Consider the following 10,699-nt stretch of genomic DNA (forward strand, 5'->3'; position numbering starts at 1 on the left):
TATAACTGCTGCAAGGCACTCCAGTCAGCAGGAATACCAGCCAGGGGACTCGCAGCTGTAAAAATGCAGAAGCAGCCGTCCTTCCCTACCACAGGACTTCTATTGGAAACTCAGCCCTCAGTTCTGAATGCTTTGATTTATTGTGGGGAGAGGCAATGTGAAAACACTGTCAGGCTTCTGCAGCCACTGAGGTATGAGACTGATCCATCCCCGTACATCACGCTCAGGAAAAGTGCAGGAACACGGAAGGCAATAAATTAGAAGACCCTGGAGATGTGGGGTGGAGGAGGAATCAGAAGGATAAACTTAGCTTGTGATTAGCTTCAAATCCTGAGAAACATTAAACAAATTCTGTCTGCTTCATGAATTACACCTTGCCTTTCCCAATTGTTCCTTTATTTGTAATTCTCTAGCACAAGTGCAGATCCACACTCCCCCTGCTCCTGGCTTGCAGCCACTTGGGCCAGCAGGATCTGCCTGCTTTGTTGTGCTCCATTTCCCACATATCTTCTTTAGAAACCCCTTATTAAGATCTTGGACCTGGAGTATTTTTAATTCTGCTGAGAAATCCTCACTTAGGGAAGACGCTGCTTTGGCTGACAAGGCCTTCCACCCATCTGTGGCCCCAGATCGTGCTCTTTCCTTCCCTTCTCTTCCCATTATCCCACTTTTTATGGGATCTCTTTTAGACTACAGAAATACACTCTCTTTTCCCACCCTGTCTGCACAGTGCCTTGTTATACTATTTATATAACAGCTCTATAACTATTAAAGGGTAAAACTGCAGCTACAAAATTCATACTGCACCAATTTCTAAACCTGAGTTAGCTTTCCCTTTCTTGTGACAATTTGTATTAAATTCCACGTTCCAAGGCCTTGCTGACCATCCTCAGCCCTGAACTAGACCCGTTTCTTGCTTCACATCTGATTCCTGGAGCATGAGGTTCTGTGTGACATTGTGCATCCTACCCTAATCCTGTTTGCAGGTGCTCCTCCTCTGCAATGACTGATCACAATTAGCCTGGAAAGGTCTTCCTTCTGCTCCTGTCCTGCACAGGAGCATGGAACCCCTGAAATTCCCTGGAAAAGTATCACCATTCATACCTTTGGCTCCTCAGACAAAAGGCACCTTTCCAGCAGAGTACATTGGACTAGACTTTCTTACAGAGTTGTTCCTTCAAGGCATTTCCTGGGGCTTTTTCCCAGGGCACTTCCTGGGTTGATGAGGGAAGAGATGACAGGAGAGCCTGCAGTTTTGGGAGGGGCTATTGGCTGCAGCCCTGAACTAGTCATTTTGCAGCTCACCCTCTGTAAGGCAGCTCTGTTCCATGGTGGTAAACAGGCTTATTTATTCTTCTCACATCTCATTACTAATGCTTTCGATGTATCCTAAGTAGACAAGCAACCAGCTTCTGTCCTTGGATACCAGCCCAGTTCTCCTTGACTTCACCAGCACGCACAGACTGAGGAAAGAATTCAGCTCAGTGTAGCATTTACACTGCATGCTGGTTATTAAAAGAGCCACCAGCTCCTGTTTCATAAGCAAAGATATAAATTCCAGGCCATTACATAAAATTACTTTACAGAGCATTTACTTAGCTACAGCTACAACTTGCAGACCTCTGCTCACCCTTTGGAGGAGGAGCAGGGACAGCCCCACTCCTCTCTCCTGCAGAGGTGCTGGTACAAACCAGGAGAAACACTGCACATCCCACTCACTGCCTCAGCCCCAGTGGGAACCTGAGCTGAATTCTGTGGGCAGCAGGGGAGGGGGGATTCTGCCCCTCTGCCCCACACAAGTGTGACCCCACCTGCAGTGCTGTGTCCACACCTGGGGTCCAGCACAGGAAGGACATGGAGCTGTTGGAGTGAGGCCAGAGGAAACCACCAAATTGATCAGAGGGATGGAGCAGCTTTCCTTGAGGAAAGGCTGAGAGATTTGGGATTGTTCAGCCTGGAGAAGGCTCAGGGGTGACCTAACTGTGGCCTTCTGGTACCTGTAGGGAGCCTGCAGGATGAAGATGGATTATTCACTAGAGCATGGAGTGACAGGACAAGGGGGAATGGCTTCAAACCAATGAAAAGTAGGTTTAGATTAGATATTAGGAGGAAATTCTTCCCTGTTACAGTGGTGAAGCCCTGGCACAGGTTGCCCAGAGAAGCTGTGGCTGCCCCATCCCTGGAAGTGTTCAAGGCCAGGCTGGATGGAGCTCTGAGCAACCTGGGGTAGGGGAAAGTGTCCCTGCCCACCTTTGGGGGATTGGAACTGGATGATCCCTTCCAGCCCAGAGCATTCTGTGGTTCTGTGATTCTGTGGCATATCAGGAAAGCCAATCTGAGATCTTGCAGCTGACCCAACTAACACGAAAGGGTGAGATGGGGCCTTCTTGTGAGTAAAACTGTGCTGCAGAGCAGAGCAATTTCCAGGCCCCTCTCAGGTGTCCTGTGAGTCATTTCTTCATCTGTGAAACAGGGCTAATACTTCCCTCACACACAGGTGATAGGGAGATGAAAGATGCTCAAAGATTAAGTATAGTCCATAAAAACATGACAGGCTTGATTCAGTATAAGCTGGCAACCACTGTAAGCAATTCAAAGGCAATTCCATTCACAGATTTTAGTGCTGTTTTGGAATGTTAATGTCTACTTTGCTACTGCAGTTTGCTTTGCAAAGCCACAGCTGCTGAGTAGAAGTCATTAGGGGAAGCGGGGAGAAGCCAGAGTTTTTGTAAGAGTGATCAGGAGCAAATTAATTCATGTTTGCTATGAATTTTGCATCAGTAGATTTCAGTGCCAATCCAGTTGTAGTAAACAGTTAATATTCCCCCACTGGCTATTGTTTTGAGCTGTCTTCAGATGCATACTGACCTCCCTAAATAGCTGTTAACATCACAGGGATTTTCTTTGCAGCTGATAACCCAAGGCAAGAACCTTCAGGCTAAAAGCTGACACAGGAGCTCAGGTGTAGCAGCTCACTGGAGCTGTGCCGATGGATAGTTGAAGCTCTGATTTGTAATTAAAGAGCAAAAAACCTGACTTCTGAAAAACAGTTGTGGGATGAAGGTGGAGTCTGCTATGAACTCGATGGCCCTGGAGTTTCAGACAGAAGCTTTTAATTTTTTTCTGTGCAGGGAAGCAGCCTGTCAGAGGTGTGTGCTTCCATCACATAACCAGTCACAACCCATTGCCCACACAGCTGTATCAACAAGCAGAGCACAATATTCCAGGCTGAATTTAAAAGAAATTAATTCTAGCTAATTTACCTAATCCAGTCACAGCACGGCTCCAGAGACAATTTCATGAGGACAGTCAAAGGAGCAGAAGTGTGTGAACATCCCTAAAACTGAGGATTGTCTGGGGAAACAAACCTCCTTCTGATGGCTTTCCTAGCAACTAGAAATCACAGAAATCACTCTCACCTGATACCACCAAAAAGCAAATGATGAGAGCCCTTAGACTAGAAGCCAGTTGTGAAGAAAAAAAAGAATTAAAGGAAAATAGAGGCTCTCCTGACACTCACTGTACAGGGCTCTGTGTCCATTGGTAATTGCCAATAGAAAATATCTTCCAGAAATTCCTTGTGCCACTTCCACTGCCCCTCATACTGCTGGTTGGTGGTGTGCTGCAAACCTCTTCCTGCCAGAGCTCTAAACAATGCACACAGCTGACTCCAACTTAGATTTGACACTTTTCCTCAAGATTAAATGGGTTACTTGCAGAGACAGACAACTCGGTAACTTCAAAGCTCCAGCCTTAGCTAACAAGAAACAAATTGCTTCCCCAGTGACTCCTCCCGAGGGAGTAATGCAGGATAAACCTGTGATATTTGCATTAATTCATCTTTAAGCATAAAGCAGAATAGATTCTGTTTCTTTAATAAGTTTTCACATTATTTAAATGGACTTGTTTTAAAAGCCAATAACATGTTTGCTTTGGGAATATTTTGCATTTATATTTACATTTTGGCTGACGGCTCATTATATGGGAAGAGCTGTTGGAACTAAAGCAGTTAAAGATTATAAAGATTCTAGAAAGGATTTACATCTGAGGCCCCTTTGATTGTGATTTCCAGCAAAGTTACTTTTCCCCATTTAGTGGCATTTGAGGATATTGGGAATCCTTCGGTGACAGAGCGATCCTTGGCTCCTGAGGAGAGAGGGGCTTTGCTGCACCTCTCCTGATTCCTGCTGCCTTTGGACCAGGTTTGATCTGCAGGTACAGATCCCACTGCTGAGGGGTGGGATTTCATTTTTACAAAATTATTTAGTTTTTTTCATTTTTACATTTTCCCCCCCTCTTTTTGCAGCGGGGGAAATAAGGATATGGAAGAGTGAAGGGAACACTTCAGAAGAGTGATTCTTTTCTTGTTTGCTCATAACGAACACAGATTACAAGGTGCTCACTCATTCTGTCCTCTCCAGTTATGTCAAAGTGCTTTGAGACCATTGTTGGGGTATTCCTGCCATACCAAGTCTTGCTTTAGGATTCGTTATCCAGCTACCTACTCTTCCCTCTGCAGCAGAGCAGGTGTAGAAGGGACCACGTATCACCCCAGTCACTGTCAGCATTTTAGTTTAACCTGACAGCAAAAGTGGACTTCAGTAAAATGCTGTTGGTGGAAGGACCTGAGGCACGACTCAGTTCTGGATGGGAGAGCGGATGCACGCGCAAATCTGTGAGGCCGTGTAAGCTCAGATCTCCATCAAAGTCCAGGAAAACCTTTCTGGAGCTCAGCTCCTCTTGAGCCCAAAGAGCTCCCAGGCACTCACAGCGTTGCTGTCCTGAGAGAACAGAGCTGCTGTGCTGTTGTCACTGCTGACCCAGCCCGCAGCAGCAGCAGCAGCGCGCGGTGTCACACACCTCAGAGGTGACACCCCACTGCCCGAGCGGCTGCATCTCTCCCAGACTTTGTTTTAGCCTCTTATTAGCTGCAAGAAATTAGCTGTCACACAGAAATCACACTGCTCACAATCCATGGGAATGGTATTTGTGCAAAGATTCTCTTAAGGCAGATGTGAGGTTCTGTGTTTTAATAAAGTTCACAACTGAATATTATGAAGTGGTGGGGGAAACCAATACTTCGGTCACTGGGTAAATACTTTTGAGTTCTTTACTGGCTTTAAGATTTACTGCTTAGCCACTCCAATTCCTATCATGTACAAACGTTTCCTATATTAACAGGAGAAGAGTGATTTGTGGGCAGCAAATGGGAAACAGGACATCAATTTAATGGGGCCATTTGGGGTTAGCATAAAATGACAGAACAGCAGGAAGCAGTTAAAAGCTTCCCTCCCAGCAATCAAAGCCCTGCAATTTTGAGTCTTTTTCTCCAATCAAGTAGTGTATTGATGAGAAACCAGTTCTGATAATGACCTTTGAAAGACCTCATTCTGGCCTTCTGGTGTAAGTCATTTCTCTAACTATGGTGTCCTAAGAGGAGCTCAGCAAATTCATGTCATCTACACAATCACTCGAGATGCATGAGAAATGGCAGAAAGCAAGGGCAAGAGATTTCTATTCCCTTAACTTGGCTGAGTTTTGTTTTTTTTTTTTTTTCTTTTGAAGGCTCCTGATCTCAGCCTCAGTTGCTGGTATTGCTTTTCCTGTGTGCTGCTTCCTCTCCTGTCTGCCCCAGCTCATCGAAATTATGGATGGACCATCCTTACTAATTCATCAGTCCTCCTGTGACTCAATGCATGAGTTCCTTCCTGTGCTGCATATTTTTAAATCTCATTCTGTAAGGCTGCTCCTAGATCAAGTCACATTCACATTTCATTCCAAGCTTTATTTTCAATTAATATCACTTTTTTGGCAGAGCTGAAAAGAAACTCTCATTTTTCTTTCAAAGGCAGACATGGAGCGTGGAATGCCAGATTTCCTAGATGGGAAATGGTAGCTCCAAATCCTGCTAAAGTAAGGAGATGTATTTTATTACACAAAAATACACCTTCAACTGATGAGAACAAACCTGCCAGCACAGACCATGCTACTGGAAAATCAGGACAACACATGTATTCCAGCTGATATTCCTGCCCATTCCACAACCTGCTTTTAGAGCTCCAGTTTTTAGCTGTGAGCCTCTGCCTTTTCCCAGGGCTCCAGAGCCAGTGATACCCATGATCACCATGACTGCTCTGCTGGGGAGTTCTGTCTGTAAAATGGGATGAAAAATGACTGCCATGAGCTGCTAGGAACCCCAACTTCTAAATATCTCATGTTGCACTCCAGTGGTTTTTAAAGCTCCTAATACCCGCTGAGAAATGCCGTGAAATGCTGACCTGGTATGAACTCCCTCTGTCAGTTCACATTTGTCCAAACCCTCGGCAGGCGTTCTGCCAGATCTGGGATCATCCATCCCCCCGCAGCTGGCAGAAGGGTGACACAGAAATCACAGCGCTCGCAGAGGCCATGCTGTGTGCCCCAGCTAATCCACCGCAAAGGCAGCATGGTGAGCTCACAACCAGCTCACACCAAGTCAGGACAAGTGTTTGATAAGGGAACACAGCACCCTGCCACTGCCATCCTGGAAACACAGTGAGCTGCAGGGAAAGCTTCCTCTCCCAGCTGTGTCTCGGGAATCCTGCCCTTTGCCATCTTATTGCGAGCCAACAAAGATCCTGTGTAGAGGGGTGAAGGAGAGTGATCAGCAGGACAATTACAGACTGTACTTGGAAATTATTTTCCTAAGCAGGGTCAACCAACCTACTCATCCCCAGGCACTGTGGAGGAAAAACCTCTAATGTGGCACATATTGTAAAGGAACTACCGAGTGAAGCATGGAGGACAAAGGCAAAAACACGCATGGACTGTATTCCAAGGCAGCAAAACAAATTCTGCCTTTGTAGGGTCTAGGGAAGTCTTGAGCATAATCAACTTTTGAAAATCATTTAAATAGTTGTCATGACTCTATTCTTACCTTCTGTCTGTTGATTTGGCTCCCACGACGCCTGAATAGCTCTCCTGAAGCCAGTTTACTGTCTATTGTCTGCGCCTGATGAGAGCTGTTATTTCTGATTAGATACTTTCCCTCTGTATTCCAGATCTCTGCCCTTCATTTCTCTCCCTCAGCACATTTTTCCCTCAGCACTAGTGGTGTCTGATGTGAGTACCACTCCTAGCACGCCCTGGTGGGTAAGAACAAAAGCAAGAACATGTCACACCTCAGCCTAAGGCTGCAGCCAAGGGACCATAATCTCACATCTGGAAGTGCCTTCAAGCTGTGCTACTCCCATGCTCTGGAAGTTCTACAGGATTTAGTATTTCTGAGCTAAATACATTTCCATCATTCTTTTATTCATAAAATGCCCCACTGCAAAAACAAGCCAGACATGCCAGGCTCCAGCTCCCTATGAATTTATTTTATAGCATCACAATTTCCTACAAACAGAGCATTAAAGAAAGAGATGGTTCCATGTATGTTTTTAAGGTAGATGCAAGCTCTGTCTTCCAGCACCTCCCCTGAGCCCACTGGGACTATTGACTCTGGAAAGGCAGAGGCATAAATTAGTCTTTGCAGAATCACAACTCTTATACCCTATCAAAAAAGCAAATTAATGCTCATTTTCCCTTCTAAGCACAACCAGCAACTGGCTGGAGAAAACTGAAATACATCTGTACCCACACAAGAATTATCCTGCCTCTCATGCCACGCTAGGCCAGCATTCAGCACATCCAGGGCAGCTTGCGAGCAGCGCACCAAAACACCGGGGTGTCCCGCCCTCCCTCAGCCAGTCTTCTCCCACCAGGTGTTTCCAGCACCCCCAGTCTCAGCAAAACGGGAATCTCTGGGTTCTGGGCACATGGAAGCCTCTGGCACAGAGCAGGAATGTGAAGCTCGGGGGAGAAAAGAGCTGGAGAATCTCCCAGAACAACAAGAAAACCAAATGGGATTCTCAGCTGTGAAAATCACAATCACATGCCATTCAGCAGCCCAACCACAACCCTCCATCACCGAGGGTGTTGTGATACAGGATCCCAGCTCTCTGGCTCACAAAATCACCTTGCTCAGCACAGCCCCCCTCCACCACTGCCTTCACTCGGGGGGTCCCCAGGGCACTTCATCCCTCCGCTCCCTCGCAGCTGCTGGGGCTTGACACCACGCTCAGCACGTGGCTGCTCCCTGAGAGCCAACACAAGGTGTTTTGCCCTCAGGGAAGTAGAAACCCTTCCTCTCTGCACAGCCACAGCAGCTCCCCTTGGATTCCTCTCCATGCAAGCCCCTGGCTGCTGTCAGGCTAAAACCAGCCACGGCTGTTTTTGAAACACCGGCGCTCCCCAAGCAGCACTTAACATCCCTGTGAAGCTTTAAAATGAGATCTAGAAAATTGCACTCGCTACTATCTGTTGAAGTGTAAACCCCATTGGACCAGGGTGAAGGATTCCTGAAGGCCAACTATGTTATCTTTGTCTATAGAAAACAATTAAAAAGCTGATTTTAAAATGCTACAATTAAAGGCTTAATATAAATGAATTTCTGATGCTATCAACAAGCGCACAGACTTCAAGAAGCTCTTTCAAAATACCAATGCCTTCAAGCAAAAAAGCTGGTTTTGTTTTTTCTTCATGGTGAAGGGACTATGGGCAATTTACACACACTTTCTAATCTTAAAAGTACTTTATCTGTGCTAAGCATCTTATGCGCTATGAATTCTATATACAGATTGTAAAAATATACATAAAGCCTTGTACAAATTTACTGTTCTGTCTATAGATTCATGGCTGAAGATAAAGCATTCTAGCAGAAAAGCTTGGGGGCAGGCAGACAAAATCTGATGAGCAGGAGTTCTGTAAAATTTAATAGAAACATTTCTACCTTTATTTTAGATAATCAGATTACAGTGGGATTTCAAAATTAATTTCCCTTTCTTTGGCAGTTTTATGTTGTGTTTTGAGAATAATCATACAAAATGAACACTACAAATGAAAATCCTGGGTTTATTGAGGTCACTAGGGCAACTCCTACTGATTTCAGTTGGGCCAGGGACTCATTTTATGAGGAAGTCTCGGGGAGAAAATAAATTCAGACTTCTAGAAACAGAGCAGCATGCCAAAAACCCTTTTCTTAATTTTATTTTGAACATGGCTACTCTGCCATCTGAGAAAGCAGCTCCTTCCATTGCCTTCAGGAAATCAGCAGGTACTCCTGCTGCCACTGATTCCCTGCATGTCCATTCCATGGAAGGACAGGCTGGCTTTCAAATCCGCTGCTTTTTACCGTGGCCAAGTACTGCTGGGGGGTTCAGCTGCCCATCGTGTCTCACCCTGGGCCAGGATCTCAGCTTCCAACAAGTGCTGGGCTTGGGAGGTCCCAAAGGCTCTCCGAGCTTCCTTAAGCTTGTCCTGGGCTGTAGGATAGCTACTCTTACTAGGCCAGGAAATTCGAGGTTCCTACACTTGAGAGCTGAGTGTTTAGAGCCTGTTTTAGACAGGACCTTGCCCTGATGAGAGGCAGCAGCTGTGTGGCCCTGAGGAGTTTCCAGCTACGTGGGAGCAGGGAGCCCTCTCCACCAAGCAGGATATTACCTGCAAGACAAACAACTGAGTGCACCTCTTGGGGTCCAGCTCCTCCCAAGCCCAGAAGCACCCTAGCACTTTTTCCTTCCGCTTCAAACTTCTTTTTCTTTTGCTGGCACAAATACCCACGTGATTCTCTGCCAAACAATGTTTGTTGTATTGCAAACACGGTGCAATACACTGCTCTCCCTAAAATCAATTTCCAAAGCAAGTGCCCTATCACTCCTGTCATATATCTCAGGCAGGAGCAAAGGAGAATGTCCCATTGGACGAGATAGACCATCCTTTATGCATCTTGTCCTGTTCTAGCCTGCTTACCAAAGCATCTGAGGCCGCCAGCAGCACCAATCTCCTCTGCTAGGAGGATCACCAATCCCAGAGCTAGGCTGCTGCTGCTAGTGTGGTCCTTGCTGCACCAAACCACGCTGATACCTTCCACACATTTATGAACTGGTGTCATTATTACAGTACAAGGCATAGGACAGTCCCTGCTTGAAGCCAGTTCCAAATGAGAAGTGCTGGGCACGTAAGAGAACTTGGATCGAGAATGGAGCAGTGTGGTGCCAAGTATTGAAGTAAGAATTCTAGAAAGACAACTTACCCAAAGTGGCAAATTTGATGCCTGTAAACATGCTTCAGTCAGAAGTTTGGATGAACTCTGAAGGTATTGATTTTTTTCTGGGGTAGACTTCCTCAAATTTCCGTATCTCTCTATCAGACTGTATTTTTTACCATTAGCCAGTAATATATGGAAGGTCTTGGAGATGGACATCATGAAAGTGAGGCTTCAGCTTCACTGACCTTAAAAGTCAGTGAAGTCATTTAAAATGAAGTCTCAAATCTCCTGGAAGAAAATTGTTAATACTCAGAATTCTGAATAATATTATATAATTAACTTTTCAGCAGAGAACAGCCTCTTGGCACTAACCATGTCCTTTCTGATACATCAGAGACTGAAAAGCATGGCCTTTCCTGTGCCAACTGTCTTTTAGAATAAACAAAAGACCCTCCCCCTTCATCTCCACATGCTTAATAATATTAATAGAACATGAAAATATTAATGCTAGTAGACAAGGTCTTTCATAAAGCACATAAATGAATTCATTCACTCTAGCTCATTAGCTTAATCGTCAACCTTTTTACAATGTAACTGATTAACATTTTCATTGTTCTTCCCTGTTTTTTC

The 10,699-nt window shown here is 45.4% G+C and overlaps 1 long non-coding RNA gene across 1 annotated transcript; it reads left to right on the forward strand.

The window, feature by feature from the left end:
- The first annotated feature begins 3,732 nt into the window (after positions 1-3,732).
- On the forward strand, positions 3,733-7,724 carry LOC147655155 (uncharacterized). Its single transcript, XR_015281668.1, has 2 exons — positions 3,733-4,215; positions 4,307-7,724. It is a non-coding gene; the product is annotated as an uncharacterized LOC147655155 (long non-coding RNA).
- Positions 7,725-10,699: the final 2,975 nt, after the last annotated feature.

Source organism: Cyanistes caeruleus, chromosome 2, assembly GCF_971803275.1.
Source record: "Cyanistes caeruleus chromosome 2, bCyaCae1.hap1.1, whole genome shotgun sequence".
Taxonomy (NCBI): domain Eukaryota; kingdom Metazoa; phylum Chordata; class Aves; order Passeriformes; family Paridae; genus Cyanistes; species Cyanistes caeruleus.